Source organism: Dermacentor albipictus, unplaced genomic scaffold (assembly GCF_038994185.2).
Source record: "Dermacentor albipictus isolate Rhodes 1998 colony unplaced genomic scaffold, USDA_Dalb.pri_finalv2 scaffold_18, whole genome shotgun sequence".
NCBI lineage: Eukaryota > Metazoa > Arthropoda > Arachnida > Ixodida > Ixodidae > Dermacentor > Dermacentor albipictus.
The window spans coordinates 4,556,058-4,573,179 of record NW_027225572.1 but is presented as its reverse complement, the minus strand read 5'-3'; the positions used below and the strand labels follow the sequence as shown (position 1 = coordinate 4,573,179).

Here is a 17,122-nt window from a genome sequence, read left to right as displayed (position 1 = left end):
TCTGTCTTATTCACGTTTTCAGAGCAAAATAAGTGACACCCTTCGCACGTGCGAGGTAGCCAAAGCTTCGAGTAATGTCGATGAAGAATAGTTGCAGGGTGGGGGCTCAAATACCGGCGAAAACGTGCCGGCGATACGGTTCTAATTGTTCCCCACAAAGCCTCATCAGCGGGAGCAACGGTAGCAATGGATCACCGCCGTTCGGCTGGAAATTCCTCGTTCTCATCCTTTCCTTGGTCGTGTCGGTGCTTTTCCACTCGATCATATTTAGACGGGTAAGCTACAACGTCCGTCTGCAGTACAGCATGCGGTTTAAAGGCATTTTGCTGAAGTTCCGGATGCCGCTTCTCTGCCGCGTTGCGCTAGCTAGGCAGCGAGACTGCACGAGCGCATTGTGTTGTTTGTTAAAGAAGCTTGCAATAACTGAAATGGTTGGTTTTGTGCGGCCCGGTAAATCCTGTCACGCACTTCATGTTTTTGCATCTATTTTATGTGTGCCTTCGCGCACGTTGAACAGTTGCTAGTTGCTTCATGCATAACTGTCGTTGATTTTTTTTTTAGGTGCGAGGATTTAACCATGCCTCGTTTGTAAAGGGTCCAAATCACGCTGTGCGTTGTCGGAATGATACAAGCGACTGCTTCTTTAACAGCTTTTTTTGTTTCTTTTTTGCACGAGGGCATCTCAGATATTGTGGTTTTTTTGGGATATGTGTTTACAAAATGGGTAGTTCAAGGCGGAAATTGCGAATAGTTGCTGCATATGGTATTTTTGTTCCATTTTCGCTGAAATGTTCACGTCACATTGGGAAGTCATCACACCTCGATGCTGTCTGAGTAGACTTACCACGCCCAGTGATTTGTTTGTTTCACAACGCAGTCACTTTTTGCATGTGAATTTTTTACTCAACTGAATTCTTGCTTATTATGCTTACGCAGGAGAGAACTAAACCCGGCCTTGCCGCCAGCGCTCACTACTTTGACTGGCGCTGCTCTGCCTTTCAATATACCATGTGGCATCTCTCTCTAATAACATTTAAAAAAAGTACTGAAAATTTGGTTAGACTTCAGCTTTGCACACTTCCAAGCTGCTCCCTTGGGGAAACTAAAATTGCAAAAACTGCAGCGGGAGCGGCAATTGATCGGCGTATGCAGCAGAATTGCATCGGCGGTACAGCGATAACACGCGCTCTTATATACTAACGCGTGCGTTTGGCGACTTTGTTGACAAGTGTACGCGTTCCCATAAACAAATTCGCAATTACTCTTCATGAGGAGACTTTGACTGCACTTATTCGACGATGCCACATGTATTCATCGGCAGAAAGATCACAACAGCGTGTGCAGACATCGCACCGTACAGATTTGTTTGAGATATAAGTCTGCACTAACGACGCGTGCTCATGAGTGAGGTAAAGAAGCAGCGTTACGGCAAGGGTAGAATTTAAAAAAAAAAGCAACCGAGACATCGCTTTACTCGACAAAATTTAGCGGCTTGTTAACATGACCTCCACTTCATGTAAATGGAGTTCATGACGTTTGTCTGCGGGACACACCTGGCACGTATGTGCACCGGGTTGTCCCAAACACCAGTAATATCGTGTTCACGCCGGCTTCCACAGAGGCCAGCATCTTCCCTTCAGCTCTCACCGCAGAAGAATCAGTCTCGCACCCGAACAAGGGAGAAATCGATGCGATGCGATAACTTTATTTGGAATCCGGCGATTGAGAGGCCCGGGCCTGGGGCCGATCGCAACCGCGAATTTCAGCCATCCTTGCTGCAAAGGTTGTCGTCTGCTACTACTCCCGAGCGTACTGTTGCAAGCGCCCGCTAGATGGCTATCAGTGGCCCCTCTATGCAGAAAAAAGCAGAGTTTCTCAATATAATACCTACAGGGAAATCTGGCACCACCGTCTATGGGAGTTTCCTAAGGAGCGCTGTGCCGTCATGGGAATGAGGGTATGTGTGCCTGCGAGGCTTGTGTTGGCTGGTGTTGTAAGAGGCTTCGTCAAAAATGTGGGTATGGCTACACAAATAACGCATTTTTGATATAAAATCTTCACAAAATGTTTCCATTCACGCATATTACATTTTCCAGTGAAGTTTACTCACCTACAATGCATAACCAAGCTAAGAAACGCAAGAACAGACGACAAACTGTTACAAAGCAAGCACAAATCTTGTCGTCTGTCCTCCAACTTTAGCGGCCCGCTGATACTTTTTACGTTTCATATAATTGTACAAGCAATAAGAAGTTCTCAAAGTTAAATAAAACATGTTTTTGAGTATTGATAAAGCTAAAACAGCTTTTTACGTGCTGTTTTAGTGGAAAAGTAATCATTGTCACAGACGGAAGGGTGCTTGCCTGGCTCTCTGAGAACGATGCCAATCCGATGTCACAATATACCGCGGCATTCGCATGCATACCCCAGCGCAGCAGCGCCAGATTTCCCCTTAGGTAATATAGTGATAAACTCTATGGAAGAAAGAAAACGTGGGCATAGGTTGAGGAGCAGTTAAATAGAGAACAAATAGGGGTGTATGCGGTTACAGAAACGCGCCTTAGAGACTCGGAAGAGCCGCCAGTGATTGAGAATTATCTTTCAGAAGGGTGCAACAGAACTAAGTCGGAAAGAAAGGGAGGAGGAGTCGGAATGCTCATCCATCTGGGATCCAAATGAAAAAGAGTAAATTCAAAATGTCAACAGCATCTTTGGTTATCAGGTGCAATGGGCGGAAAAAAATTTGGCTAGGCGTTACGTATTCGTGGACCGGAAATAATTGCACAGAGGAGAATAAAGAGTTAGTGGAATGCGTAAGGGTCTCCAGAATGATGACGAAATTATCCTATTGGGTGACATGAATGCCCACATACAGGGTCCGTATTCTGAAACGTTCGCCTTCCGCGAAAGTCACATTCAATAAACCAAGCGATACCCGTGACGTCAGCGTGCACTACTAACGCGCGCTCTCGAACGCTTCACATCGCATGAGAGATCGCGCCCGGCGAGTGCAGCCACAGCAACATCCGCCACACCAACATCAGCCACCTGGCCACAGCAACATTCGGGAGAGCACGGTGCAGATAACGCAGCGCAACAAAACACGGAGACCAACGCACACCTGCCCGCACGGCGCCTTTGCCACGGTACGAAACCTACGGGGCGACACGTGTGAGCGCACAGAACCAAAACAAAGCCGCCAGTGCGGCCCGAAGAAAAGGCGGCTACGGCAAAGAAATAAAAAAATGAGCAGAAAAGAGGAGAACCTACTACGTCATTTCCTCCACACTTTTCTGCTAGCGCGCGGAGGGGGTAGGACCTCTCCTCAGTTTCCTTCCTTCATGGCTACCGGCAAAAAACGGCCATATTGGATTTTGCTCTAAAAAAAAGCACTTACGGTTCCGGATTGAGCAGCGTCATCTGTCATCCACCTAAGTAAGTTCCATGCGCTGCCGCTGCTTATTTTCGTACCACTGCGGGAGGTACAGTTTCCCTTCTCTATTCGGTGGCTCAGTTTCGCGCGCCATGTATGGATGCCAAAACTTGTCCCGGTAAGATCCAGTACACGCGAAACTGCGTCACACAACTGAGGTGCTCTTCGCTAAGTGCGTCAGAAAGCCGGGTGCGGCGGGCGTGCGCAAAAACTACCGAAATAAGTTATAATAATGTTGGCGCTCATAGAGGGCGTCGCAAACATCTCCCAGTACGAGTCATTACCTCAAATTAACTACACCAGGACGGCCGAGCTGTTTTTCGCTAACTGCATCACAACTTTCGGTTCCGTGCCGTAAAAGCCAAGATTGCTTGAAATGCATCGCAGACTGCTAAACAAAATGTCTCACCTTGCCGTAGTCCAATGGTGCCGTGTCGAAGTGCAGAAGGAACGCAAGAATACGCCGGGAGTCGAACAAACAAGCTACATCCTCAGTTGATAGTCCAGCCCTTGTGGTGTGAGCATCTCTGATTGTCCTTTGTCGCTTGTGACTGCTTTTTCCTTTGAACTATGTACCAATTGGCCCGGATGTAAACCCTTGTGTCGTTGGCTTGTTGCTAGGTAACGCAAGAAAATTAAGTCGCCAAGTATAAATTCATTTAAACGCAAATCTTTTTACTTTTATCGGGAAAGAATAAAAGAAATAAAACGTTGTCTGTAAGCTCATTTCACATTCTTTTTTTTCCCGATACTCGCATCAATTAACGGATGTGATTAACACTAGGCGTAACGTGTTTCCTGTTGCCATTTTTGGCCTAGTGTCCCCTCTTGTCGAATTTTTCACTATGGCTCTTGTGTTGAAGTGATAGACCGCACGAACATCACTTCGCTCGCTGCTGCTGCCGCGTTTTCTCACCCCAGCGTTTTGACAGTGAGTATCCGCACTGATCGAGGGGGATCAGTTCATGTTTGCTTGTGGGCGCCGAAACCATCCTTGTTAATTCAGTTAGCAAGCGAATGTTTGCATGTTTATAAGGCCGATACAACTACTATCCTTACTTGCTTGATGCTTCGGCTTTCGTGCGAAACAGCGACTTCTTTTTTTTTTTCCACGCGGGCTGACGCGAGGGAGGCACCGGCTCGCGCCCTCGTTTCCTTGCTTGCTTTTGTGTCCTCCCGTCTCGCATGGCTTTTTCATCTCAAATCAAATCAAAGTTTTATTTCATCTCTCAACAAAGAGAGAAAGGGGGTGGCGGGAAAAAGCTGCATTACTGCAGCTTGACTAAGCCCGGCCCCCTGTGGTACAATTCGACAGTGTGCAGCAGTAGTATAGGTACATAAGTCAAGGCACTTAACAGGCAATGTGAAAAAAAAAAAGGTAACATGAACGTACAGGCAGCATTTTTTTTTCTTCTGCAGAACAACAACAAAAGAAATTGACGAAAATAGAATTACATACGAAACAATTTCAGAAAAATAAGCTGTGAATACAGCTAAAAAATGAACAAAGATTGAATACATCAGATGTATCAAACTCGATATATATAGACAACATAAGCATATGTGCATACATACACATATACATACACTGATACTAATGTATACCAATACAAATGTACGTACCAATATGTATACAATAATCCAATACAAGTACAGAAATCACACAGCGGGATTTTGCGAGAGGAAATAAGTGAAAAAAGAACGAGGAGACATAGTATCCGGGTTTAATCCACTTGTAGTTAGGGTATTTAGTAGATCAGCTATGCGGTAGGACATAGATTGATGTCCATAATTAGTACGACAAAAGCTTGTTAACCAAATGTCGGTATGTCTCGTGTTATAGGGAATTTCGCGACGATTCAGGTTAAACAACTTTACATAATCAACATTTCCCCTTCTCAACGTTGTTCTGTACAGGCATGCTAGACGAAATGAATAAATGAATTCAACCGGCATTATTTTGTATTCATTAAAATATTTAGACGTGTGTTCTTTGGAGGAAAGATTAGCTACAGCACGAATTGCTCGTTTTTGACATAATTTTACTTTGGCGATATTTTGTTTTGATGTCGTTGCCCAGACTAGGTGACAGTAATTTAGTGTAGAAAGAAAAAGTGAGTTATATACAGTTCGATTCACAGTGGTAGGCAAGACATGTCGGTGTCTATGTAACAGTCCCGTTATTCTGTTTAGCTTTCCGCAAAGAGATTCCACATGTTTGTTCCAAATCAGATTTTCTGAAAATATAACTCCTAGTGTTTTAACATCGTTTAAAGTTTTAATTTCCTCACTTTTTAAATACAGCCTGTCTTCAAGATTTAGGGCCTTATGCTTTGGGCGAAACATGATCGCTTGCGTTTTTTTAGCATTAATTCTTAAACAGTTTCTATCACACCAATTTGCGATATCCCGGAGCACAATGTTTGCATAATTGACGAGAATGTCCTGATTTGTGCCCCTGAAAAAAATGGTGGTATCGTCTGCATAGCCTATCCATTTGATGCTTTCAGCGGTCGAAAAAAGATCATTCATGTAAACAATGAAAAGAAGTGGTCCGATAATGCTCCCTTGTGGCACACCATGTGGCACACCATGCACACCATAGCCTTTATTTTTGAGTTTGAATGATTATGGCAAACGTACTGACACCGATGTTGCAGATACGAAGACAAAAGCTCGTTTGCGTGACCACGTACTCCGTGTTGTTCAAGATTAGCTAAAAGTGTAATATGATGAACGGTATCGAATGCTTTCGTGAAATCTAAATATATACCTAAGACTAGTTCTTTTGCATCAAACGCTGTAGCTATGAATTCTTTTTGTGTTAGTAAAGCCAATTCCGTTGATTTGCCTTTGAGAAAACCATACTGAGATGTCGAGATGAGCGAGTGTTTGTCTAAGAAACCACACAATTGCTGTGCGAGCCCAAGGTCCCTGAATAAAACTAAACGGTAGCGACTTCCTCCGAACTTTGCCGCTTTCTCTGTCGCCTGCCGCACCTCCGGAGAATCGATCCTCCCATTGGTTCACGCGCTTTTTTGGTTCGTAGCAGACGCCGGCGCCATTCACGGGTATCGAAATCGCGCTTTGCTTCCTTTCTGGCAGCTGAGTTTTGGCGGAGAGCGTTTCGCCAGCGCCGGCGCCGTTTACGTATCGCGGCGTTGCCTAGCCTACGTTGTGCTTATGGGTGCAACAAGCGAGGAGGCAAGGGGAAACGACTTTTCGTCGTTCCATCCGGAAGAAGCAACGCGGCTCGCCGAAAGATTTGGCGGCACAGGATCGGCCGGGCAAACATTGAAAATGCGCGGGACCCGAGCTTTTGTGAGGAAAGTGGCCGTTCATCAGAAGTCTCTCGTATTTTTTCGGAAGATTTGGGGAGAAGCGCGAGCGCCTGCAGCCTTTCTTCGCACTAAATAACGTTCGGCACGGTTGTAGTTGGAAACGTTTACTCGCTGATACGAAAGCCGTGCTTCATGTTGGTCTGAGCCTCGCCATTCACTGCTTCAGGTTCGGCAGGCTTTATTATGATGTCGCGCACATTGCATGGCGCACTTGTTTGCTGTAGTTGAAACCGATGCTGGGCTCAGGCACGACAGTTGCGCTTCATATGTTAATTAGGCCACGCTGTTCACGCTGCTTGCTGTGCAGGTCTATCTCTGAAGTGACGCGTATTGCTAGACGCAATTTTTTTTAATTATTTTAGTTGGATTCTGCTGATGAACTCTAGACTAAAACGGCGGTTGTCGTCGTTTGAGCCCCCGCTGTTTGTGCTACTCTCGGTGCAGGTCAAGCGTTTATGTAGCGCGGATTGGTGCGCCTAATTGTATTTGCGGGGTTGTTAATAGAGCCGGCAGTTACTGTGCCTATGCACAGTAACGGCAGCTATATCTTGAGTACGCCATATCTGCGCGCATAATAAAGCAGAACGCAGACATCTGCTAAACACAGCCGAAATTACATTGGGTCCAAAGATGTCGTGCAAACCTAAGCTGGTAGAAACATATTTAACGCGGAAGGATCTGGCAAAAGAAACCTCTAACGAAGAGGCGCGCAATTGTGACCCACACCATTTTCAACGTTCGACGTTGATAAAGTTGTTATGGCCAATCACACGGCGGGCTGACATATCAACAGTTGTCATTTTCGTAATTTTTTGTCAAATGTCGCGGCGTACATTTTTTTTCGTGCCTTGTATCATTCCTCAAAAAGTTCTGCCACACCAAATCATAGTTTATTCATCTTAGTATCACTTCACCGAAGACCAATTTGAAAGCCAAATACATCCTTCGAAATGACGGCATCAAGAAATAAAGGCCCGATGCATTACCAAGCCCTTTTGTAGTATGAGCAAACGCACCTTCGACAGATTATGCAAGTAGTACACCACCATCTGTTCTTATAGAGCCTAAACCCCACGCCTGTGTTTTAAAAAATGTGAAAGGTAAATATTCACTTACAAAGCGTATGTTGTTGCAATTTCTTTCCGGCGTTGAAGCTCAAATAAAGCTGATCGAAAGCGCCTTTCGAGAAAAAACACTCCGTTAGCTTGTTTGAGCACACCACCTCCACCGTTGCCACAGCAGTCGAGAGAGCGAGAATCAAATTTCATTGATCCCTCAGTAAAGGTTGGTGAGCGCTCGCACCAGATAGGGTGGAACCTTCTCAGGTCCCATATACGTCCAGCAGTTCCTGGCCCCTAGCCGCTAGCGTGAGCTGGGTCGGTAGGTCGGGGCTGGACAACAAGGTCTCCCATCGCTCGGGGAGGGGGGGGGGGGGGCTGTTCTTGAGCTTAGTGCACTCCGCATGGATGTGTGCTAGAGTGCCTTCTGATCGTCTGCAAAACGGCTCTGTTGGGAACATCTTGTGCAAGAGCACGGATGCGCTAGCGACCCCACTTGCGTGTGTCGCACGATCGTTTGCTGCCTTCGGCAGTCGAAGTGATCGAAGTGGAAGGAGCTTCGATAAAGCAGTGCAACGTGGATACCGGCAGTTATTGGAGTAACTCATTTATGAACCCGTCCTGTCATAAACGCGGCAACCAAATCCATCAGGCGCGCAGTGCACTGGGCGCCAAGGAGGCGAACGTTGGGTTTAGCCCCGAGAACGAACGCGAGCGCCGCTCGCGTGACGTCAGGGCACGGACTCGCGCCTGTCGTCTGCTACAGTTCGGGCGTTGTCCGGGCGCTTTCTGCGGTGTTTTCGTTTGTTCGCCCTCGTTCTCTCTGCTTGCATACTTATGGTGGTCACCTCAAATATATTTTTACGACGTCTTCCTTTGCGAACATTTATTCAAAGAGCTAATTTCTTAGACAACAATGCAGCTCTCGAAGGCAACGCTACAGTGCCAGCCGAAGCGACGCAGACCAGCCCATTGCGGGTTTTTCATACGCGGATAGACAATCGCAAAAGCATAGCCTATAGGAATCCAGTTATGATACCATACCTGCCGCGGTGCAACAAGTATGTCACAAAGCTGGCTATATATGACTTCTACAGCAGTTACGTTGATTTTATTCCGCTAAAACAGGTTTGCTCACGACGAGTAGTTCATGGTATAATATCGAATTTTTGCATTTCCTCACAGAAACGCTCGGCAGTAGCACGGTGACTTAACTAATACTGGAGCTTAGATTCTACACGCCTCACTTGCTTCTTTAACTGCTTGTCAACATTAGACGGTTCTTCACGTGTTTATTTTTTTTTAAGCGGCGGAAATGTGAAGTAAAGTTAATGAAGGCTTACAGCTATTTACAGAGTACAAATAGGAATGTACCAATATATATTCCCTTTTCCGTGCTACACGTTCAACTCACCTCTTTAGAGCGCGTTTGTTAATGATTAATAATGCATGTTATGTTCCTCTTTTTTTGTCTATGTTACCAAGTGTATATCATTTATTTATTTCAATGCCGCAGTGTGTTTTGCATTGTTATCGTGGAAATATTTCACGGTGCTTTCATATATTGTATAACTGCAATGTTTTATGGCCACTATATAAATGTAATTTATATGGCGCTTGATGTGTTACCCCATGCAGCCATATTGTACCTAAGAGGGTGAGGTTACCTCAAGCCGCGTCTGTGCGGCTTTTTTCCCTCATCCACCTCCATTTACCACTCCTCTGTACATGTGTGTGTGTAAATGGAAATTAATAAATCAAATCAAATCAAACTCACTTGAGAAATTTACTGGTGCTTGTTGCTTGAGGAATATACATGACGAATCTGTTTGGCAAACTGACACAGGCTGCTCGGCCCAATTTTTTTAGTGAAGTATGCCTGCTGGACCGCATAGCTGCAGCCAGAAAGCAGTCGAAGCGTCAATGACTAGTAGTATGGGACATATTGAAGATATCGAAATTCCCCCGGTGGAGGGTCAGAAATCAAGTGAAAGTATATGCAAGGCTTGTGGTGCTTTCTTTATGAATGTTTGCGATTGGATTGTAGCAAACTTAAATTAGCCTGCAAGGTTCTCTTTTATGTACCGACGAAGCGAATAGTTATCCGTTTGTATAAATAAATAACGCTGGATCGAGACATGGTGAGACAAAAGGTGCTTGAATTTTCCTTTTGTAGGCAATCTAAGCTGCGTAGTAGTAGCTCGAGAATACTTTAGCCATTCCAGTTGGCGCTGTAAAAAAATGCTTTATGGTTTTAATTCGAAGTTGAAGTGAACTGATGGGTTTCGCGAACATAGCGTGCCTCGCCATACGGACAGTCGATTGCTACCGTTACGTGATCAGGGGTGTGCCATATTGTCCATAAAGGCTACTGAGGGCCACTATGATAGATTTCATCACTTTCAATTGAGTGGCTCTCGATCTAAACAACGAAACTTTTCTCTCAGGTGATTGCTACTACGGTGTTTGTGAATTAATTATGTAAATACTCTACATGACGCGCCGTCATGTTAGCAGCCATGAGCAATTCGTTTTTTGGAGGCCTGTTTCAGAGGGGGATGAAAGTAGCAGCAAACATTTTCATAAGAAATGCGCGCCTAACTATTTTTTTACGCATTAATGAATGGCCATATTTGAATAGAACAACACACCAGAGTAATAGGAATCATGATGACAGCTTCGCTGGGCAGTGTCTTTCTAACATCGGATAACATGTTGACGCCAATTACCAAATTTTTCTTCCACGTAAAATGCAATACCTCTCATAGCTAAATACTAAAGGAATGTTAAGTGTTTAGCGAAGCATCATACACAACTTCGCGCGATGAATTCGCAGATATTCTGTTTTTAGTCAAAATTTACCGATAGACACGGCGCATATATGGATTGCAAAACCTAGTAGACCCCTTTAACGCTACTTAGCTTGCGATATCCAAGCCGCAAAGTTTCTCGACTCACACGCTTTTGAAGAAGAAACTGTGGTTAAAGTATGGCAGCTGAAAGAAGCCGACGTATTCTTCAATACGTACGGCTCGAGCCACCAAGCATACACGAAGGGAACGAGCGCGCGCGGCAGCCGAGCGAGCCGGAGCGAGCGGCGTCCTGGCCGTGACGTCACTCGCGAGAGGGCGCCATTCCTCTTTCTCGGGGCTGATACCGAAGTGCCGCCACCGTCGGCGCCCGGGAGGAGCCGCGACGAGGAACGCCGGCATAGGAGAGAGTGTGGCTACTTTTAGTTCGTTTAGGGGTGCGAGCCTTGTTGCTGCCGCCGTCTATCGTGCGCCCACGTTGCTGGGACACGAGCTGTTTACGAAAGATTCGCGAGATGACGCTGCGGTTTTCTCGCGCGAAATTCGAACGCTCCGTGCCGCTGCGTGGGCCGGCGCGCAGCTGGTATAAAATACCCTTGAGCGGCATTTACGTGATAGGAGGTGCCACCCATCGAGCAACGCCCGCCGCTTCTTCCGCATCGCCACAGGTGGCGCTGCGCTCTCCGGCACCCTAGAGTTACTGTATATGTTACCGCAGGTAGCAGAGTTGCGCGTCTGTTTTATCACGCCGCTAGCGCCCCTATTAGCAGAGCGTCATCACGTGGTAGTCAAGCAGCCGTGCATTGCGGAGAAGCAGATGCCCGGACCAATTTTTGTATTTCCCGACGCCGCCGCTGCAGCGAACTGGATTGACACAAGTTATCGCCAGTCAAATTCAAAGCGAATCCGGCCGATCTTGGCGTTCGCTGTTCGCGTGCGCGCTAGCTGCGGAGCAACAACACAACGTGCGCAGCGCATCTCACAGTTGGTTCATCGCAGCGTCCGCGCAGTGCCATCGGAATGATATAATGACCGGGTGCTCTGTTCCAGTCTGCACGAATCGCTTTGAAAGCGGAAAAGCTTTTTATTCGATCCCATTCAAACCCATGCACCACACTGCTTTCACAGAACTGTCATAAAAAACCAGCTCAAATTTTCAGGATAATGCACTGCTTTGGTTGCTGTTTCTGAACATGAAAGAGGTTACACAACTAAGTAAAGATATTTCATCTACTACTGCTTATGTGAAGCAGGATGCAATAGGAATTAATGTCGTTATTTACCATACGGTAAGGGCCTTTACTGTGTTTTGCATTATTACCCATATTGTAGCAATGTCAATCCTGTGAGAGAAAAACTTTCACTACACTCCTACAGAACGTTACTTTTCGAATCCCTGCAGTGAAAAGGCACGTAATGAAGTGGCACTTGAAGGTGTGGCTGATATCCAGTGCTTGCTAGTAGGTGGGTACGTTTCTACAGCAAATTTAATGGGGTACCAGAGTCCAAATACTAATGGTTGGTCATTTATTCACCAGTAATATTTAAGACTGCCTACACTTTGAGAGCTTTGGCACATAAGCAGGTATGCCTATTGCAAATCCCAGTATCCAGTGTCCAGTGCAGCGCCGGATTATGGGCCCAGTGCCGCGCGCTGGATGCTGGGGTGCTGGGCAGGCGCGGCGTACTGGGAGGCACTGGGTACTGGTGCGAAAAACAGCTCTAGCGCGTTAAATACGCGGTGCCTGGACACCGTATATATATATATATATATATATATATATATATATATATATATATATTGAGAACAGAAAGAAACAGAGAGCATTTTCGCGCAATAAAAAACAAAATAAAGCTCCGATGAGGATTCGAACGTCGGACCTGCAAATCCTAAGCCTGGTACTTTACCACTACGCCACGCCAGAAGCCGGACATCGGCGCATAATTTTCTACGTCAAGGACCAAGAAGCAGTTTTAGTTTCACAGAGAGAAGCCTCGCTCAGTCATAGTAGATACGCTATCGCCCAGCAACTAAAGCTCACGCCTGTACCACAAAGAAAATTTTGCTGTCCATATTCAGTAGCTTGCTCGGAAGTGCCACAACACCGATTTTCACTTGCGATTTGCATTTTAATTTCGAAAAAAGTCCTAAATGAACCACCGACCCGGGACGCTGTATGGGCTGTTACTACCGATTTGGATAGCCGTTTGTTGTTCTTCATGCGAAGGATATGCAACGTTTTCTTAGTTCAGTGATGCCTTTCAGTCGACACGTCTGTCTATTCATATATCTTCGTCAGAGAAACGCAGGCTAGGACTGATCCTTCGGCCACAGCACATATATACCTGTGTTCATGGCGCGTCACATCGGCGCTCATCGCTACTTGTGCTGTTTGTGCGCTCATGCTACTTGTGTTTATTTAAGGACACTGATGCGAAAGCTGAAATATGGTGATTTATCCTTGTTAGACTTCTTGATTCCTGAGCCTAAACGCGCCGAGAGCGTGCAGATGGACTCGGCGGATACGCTTGGCATAATAAGCTTCGGTGGGGACCGATCTCGGCGCCTTTTCTTGACGATCTTATTCAGTCAGCTGTTTCGATGCACTTTGTTTGCGGTTAGGTGGAAAAGCAGTCCACAAGCGATGCAAAAGCGCCCACGGTCGATCGACAACATGGTAGGCAAGTCGCCTGCAAAAACAGAGTGCGGCTTCGCCTCATAGTTTTGGTTGCTTGCCAGGCAAGATGGCGGACCTACGCGCAACTCTGCTACATGTGGTAGCATATACAGTGACTCTACGGCACCCCTCCCGCAGGGAGCAGAGTTGCGCATAACTTTTCCGGCGCCGCTCGCACCGCTATTGGCCGAGCGCGAAAAATGACGTCAAATGATCCGTGGCGCTGCGAAGCCAACTTTACGGGCGCATCGCCGACTCATACGAACTCGTCGTTTCCGTCAGTGTCATCGCCATTGCAATCAGAAGACCGTCGATCGTGCGTTCAGAGGAGCAGCTGCGGGTTTCAGGTACGGTATTCGACGATGTGAAGTCAAGGACCTTGGTGAAGTGATAAGAAACACATCGTACTGGCACTTGTATTCCAGTATGACGGGGTGCAGCGCGCCATACTGCACAAACCGCACGGAAGGCGGTAAAGCGCTCTACGCGGTGCCAGTGGAACAAAACTTGTGCAATTAAACATGCTGGAAGTCTACGTTGTGCTTTGGTGAATACTGTTTCCTATGGGCGGGAGTGGAGTGAATGCACTGTTGAATGAAGTAAAATTTCCTTGCCTCTGATGCGATAGGTCACAAAGCTTTGTAACTTGGCTTTTTGGCCAAAGCCTGCTTCAGTGATTTCATTGACTTGATACAGTGTCTTCAGCTACTGGCTCTTCTCTGAGTGGTGAGAGATCAAGAAAAATGTGTTGTCATATTGTCTGCACTGTGTGAATAATTACTCTGCAAGTTTGCCATCTTGATGTGATTAGTGCAATAAAAATATCCTGTTGTTACTCTTAATAGCTTGTTGCCTTCCCAGTTTCTTTGAAATCTGCCCCCAAGGTTCCAAGAACCGGCACACTTGGCCTGCTGCCAGCAGCCGTTCATGCATTCCCTTGTATGAAATAAATTTGATCTAGAAGCTCTTGCATCTTGAATCTTTTTCTACTTGCAGATTTGCTGCTACTAAATAGCTGATTAGTCTGTGGTATGAATGAATCGTAAAAGTAAGCTTTGCTTAAAATGTACGCATGTGAACATTTGAAATGCGCTTAAATCTGTGTCTGCACCGCATGTATCGAAAATGTGCAGCTGTTGTGAACGATGGTTAGTGATAAATGACGCTCTGTTAACGGTCACTGACATAACTGCAGGCACGATAGCTCTCTGGGCGACGGTCATTAATCGGCTGGTTTCGGCAGCCCGAATGCGCTAAGTGTCCACCTTACGTGTGTGAAGTTTTCTTTAAACACTCTTCAAAACATTTCTTGCCTTCTGACAATGATAAGACAACTTCATATGCATGCTGAAAATCATTGCACCGGTTTTTGTGGCGACGTACTGCGCGTTTGCGAGCGAACTTTGGAGCTGTTCGAGCCACGGGAGTATGTTATTTTGGGGAATCGAAGGCGGTCCTACCCCCTATTTGTACGTTCGTGCGTGTGTTTGTATATGCGTGTTTACATAGGTACATACAACGTTTCGGTTGGTTGGAAGCCCACCCCCTCCGGCTGCACGAATGACTCGTTCAAGCATAGCCTATATTAAGAAGTGCCCTTTGCTAAGCGCCTGCGAACAATTGGCGCTTGTAGCTCGCGACCAATAGAGAAAAAGGCGGAACACCGCGCGGCATTTGGCTCCTGCGCGCGCGAGGAGTGGCTTCGCTGCAGACCTGGAGCACGACGGCGGACCTACGGCGCCCGGGCGTTTTGAGAGAGATTTACGTAGAAAATTGGCCTCGAGCTCCACCACTGCAAAAGCTGGCGCCACCGTCGGCGTGATGTACAAGGAGGGATCACGTGGACATAGCGGCCGCGTCGGCTGCTTTGGTATAGCTTCGGGCGCGCCGAAGGGAGCTGAAAACGAGTTTAAATTCCCTCGAAAGCTGCGGTCCTCATTTGGTGGCGAAATTTTCCCGCTTCGAGTGTCTCTTTTACAACGCTTGAAAGCACTACAATAGGTAGTGGCTGCCTTTGAAGGCGCGCAACATGGTAGGCTACTGCTTGGTGCCGCAGGGCCGGACGCACGTAACGGAGGGCGGTGTCAGCCTTATTCACACGTAGCCGCAGGACAAGAAACTGCATGAAGCTTGGCTCGCGAAACATAAAACCGGCAAACAGTCATCGGCTGCAACTCGGGTATGCAGCAAGCACAGACGCGAGGAAGATTTCTGCTACGGCGCCCGGTCTGCGATGTTCTGAAAACGCGCACTGAGACGCTCGCCCGAGTCCGCTGCCCGACTAATGTCATGACGGTTTGGTGTATGAACTTGTCGATGCTATAGATACTGGCAAGTTCAGTGGAGTGGAAAGGCAGCGGTAAGAAGCACATTTTTAAAGAGCAAGGCATATGGTCATGTTTGTGTTATGAATTAATGCACCGGATTACAAAAAAAGGAGCAGAGGGAAATTGCACGCTGAGAGCACCGATAAACATGCAGTGCGACGCAACTTGAGAAATAGTATTGAAAGGTCAAAGAATTTAGAAGAAAAAAAGGATTGAATCGTCGCGACGGCACATCACAGTCCCCGTAGGCGTCGAAGTCTCTGCAATGAAATTATTTTTGAACAGCTCTGATAGCGCCCACGCAACAATGGTTGCTTGTATACTGTCAAATGCTCATATTCTGCGGCCTAAAGCTCATGGCACTGTGCGAAAACGCGCACGCGGAGAAAGCGAAGCAGTGCGCGCACAAGCATGCAGACGCGCACTCGGTCGCTGCGAATCTGCGCGATCGCTGCATTGAGGCTTCGTTCTATTACACTCCATTTAGTTATACAAACACTATAAGAACATATTTCGCACAGTTTGCTCTCAGCGTTTACCTACCTTTCACGCAAGAAGCCGGTTCGGGAAACTCCATCGCGGCGACCGCGCGCAGTGGTGTTCACTTTACTTATTCGGTAAAAAGATAGCGTCTGTAAACGATTGTGTGCTTTCAGTTTGCCCAAGATTATTATTTAGACAGTAAAAAACTTCTATCGTTTCTAAAGCACTTAGAAAAATGTCCGGGAGAGCTCGCGCGTGGTGTTTTCAGTGAGCGCTGACAGCAAAACCTATGAGGAGTGCGCCACGTGATCCATCATACTACGCCAGCGAGGCGCTTCCGACAGATGGCGACTCCGTAACTCCTCGCCGCCAATACCGTTTGCGTTGAGTGGGAAGAGATGAGGAGCGAGGAGAAAGTTCATATCAACAAAAGACTGAGGCAGGGATGCGCTTTATCCCCGCTGCTGTTTATGATGTACATGGTGAGGATGGAGAGGGCGCTAGAAGGAAGTAATATCAGGTTTAATCTCTCGTACAAGCAGGCGGGTACAGTAATAGAGCAGCAGCTCACAGGTTTACTTTATGCTGACGACATTGTGTTGCTAGCTAGCAAGCAAAGTGATTTGCAACGTCTGGCTAATATCTGCGGGCAGGAAGGCAACAATTTAGGTTAAAAATTTTGTGTTAGAAAATCAGGTGTTATAGTATTGAATGAAAACAGTGAACAGACAGTGGATATGGACCAAGAAATACCTCGGGTAACAGAATATAAATACCTTGGTATATGGATAAGCGAAGGCAATAGATATATGGAAACAAAGGAAAAAATCATAACAGTTAAAGGGAAGAGAAATGCAGCCATAATGAAGCACAGAGCGCTATGGGGATACAATAAGTACGAGGTCCTCCGAGGCATGTGGAAAGGTGTAATGGTTCCAGGACTAACTTTTGGAAATGCGGTTGTTTGCTTTAAATCAGGGGTACAATCAGGA

At 46.5% G+C, this 17,122-nt stretch overlaps 1 protein-coding gene and 1 pseudogene across 6 annotated transcripts in view; both read right to left on the bottom strand.

Moving 5' to 3' along the window:
* The window catches only part of LOC135908754 (uncharacterized), a 157,414-nt pseudogene that overhangs the window by 2,916 nt on the left and 137,376 nt on the right, over window positions 1-17,122 (bottom strand).
* DopEcR (G-protein coupled receptor DopEcR) overlaps window positions 1-17,122 on the bottom strand; it is a 258,527-nt gene that overhangs the window by 148,013 nt on the left and 93,392 nt on the right. Inside the window, exon 2 of one of the 6 annotated variants that reach the window (XM_065440591.1) lies at window positions 3,843-4,050. The exons of 4 other annotated variants lie outside the window; for them this stretch is intronic. The gene's annotated coding sequence lies outside the window, so the exon portion shown is untranslated. Of the gene's footprint in view, window positions 1-3,842; window positions 4,051-10,483; window positions 10,503-17,122 lie in introns of those variants that run through there. One more of the 6 variants, XM_070529161.1, reaches the window with a different exon arrangement.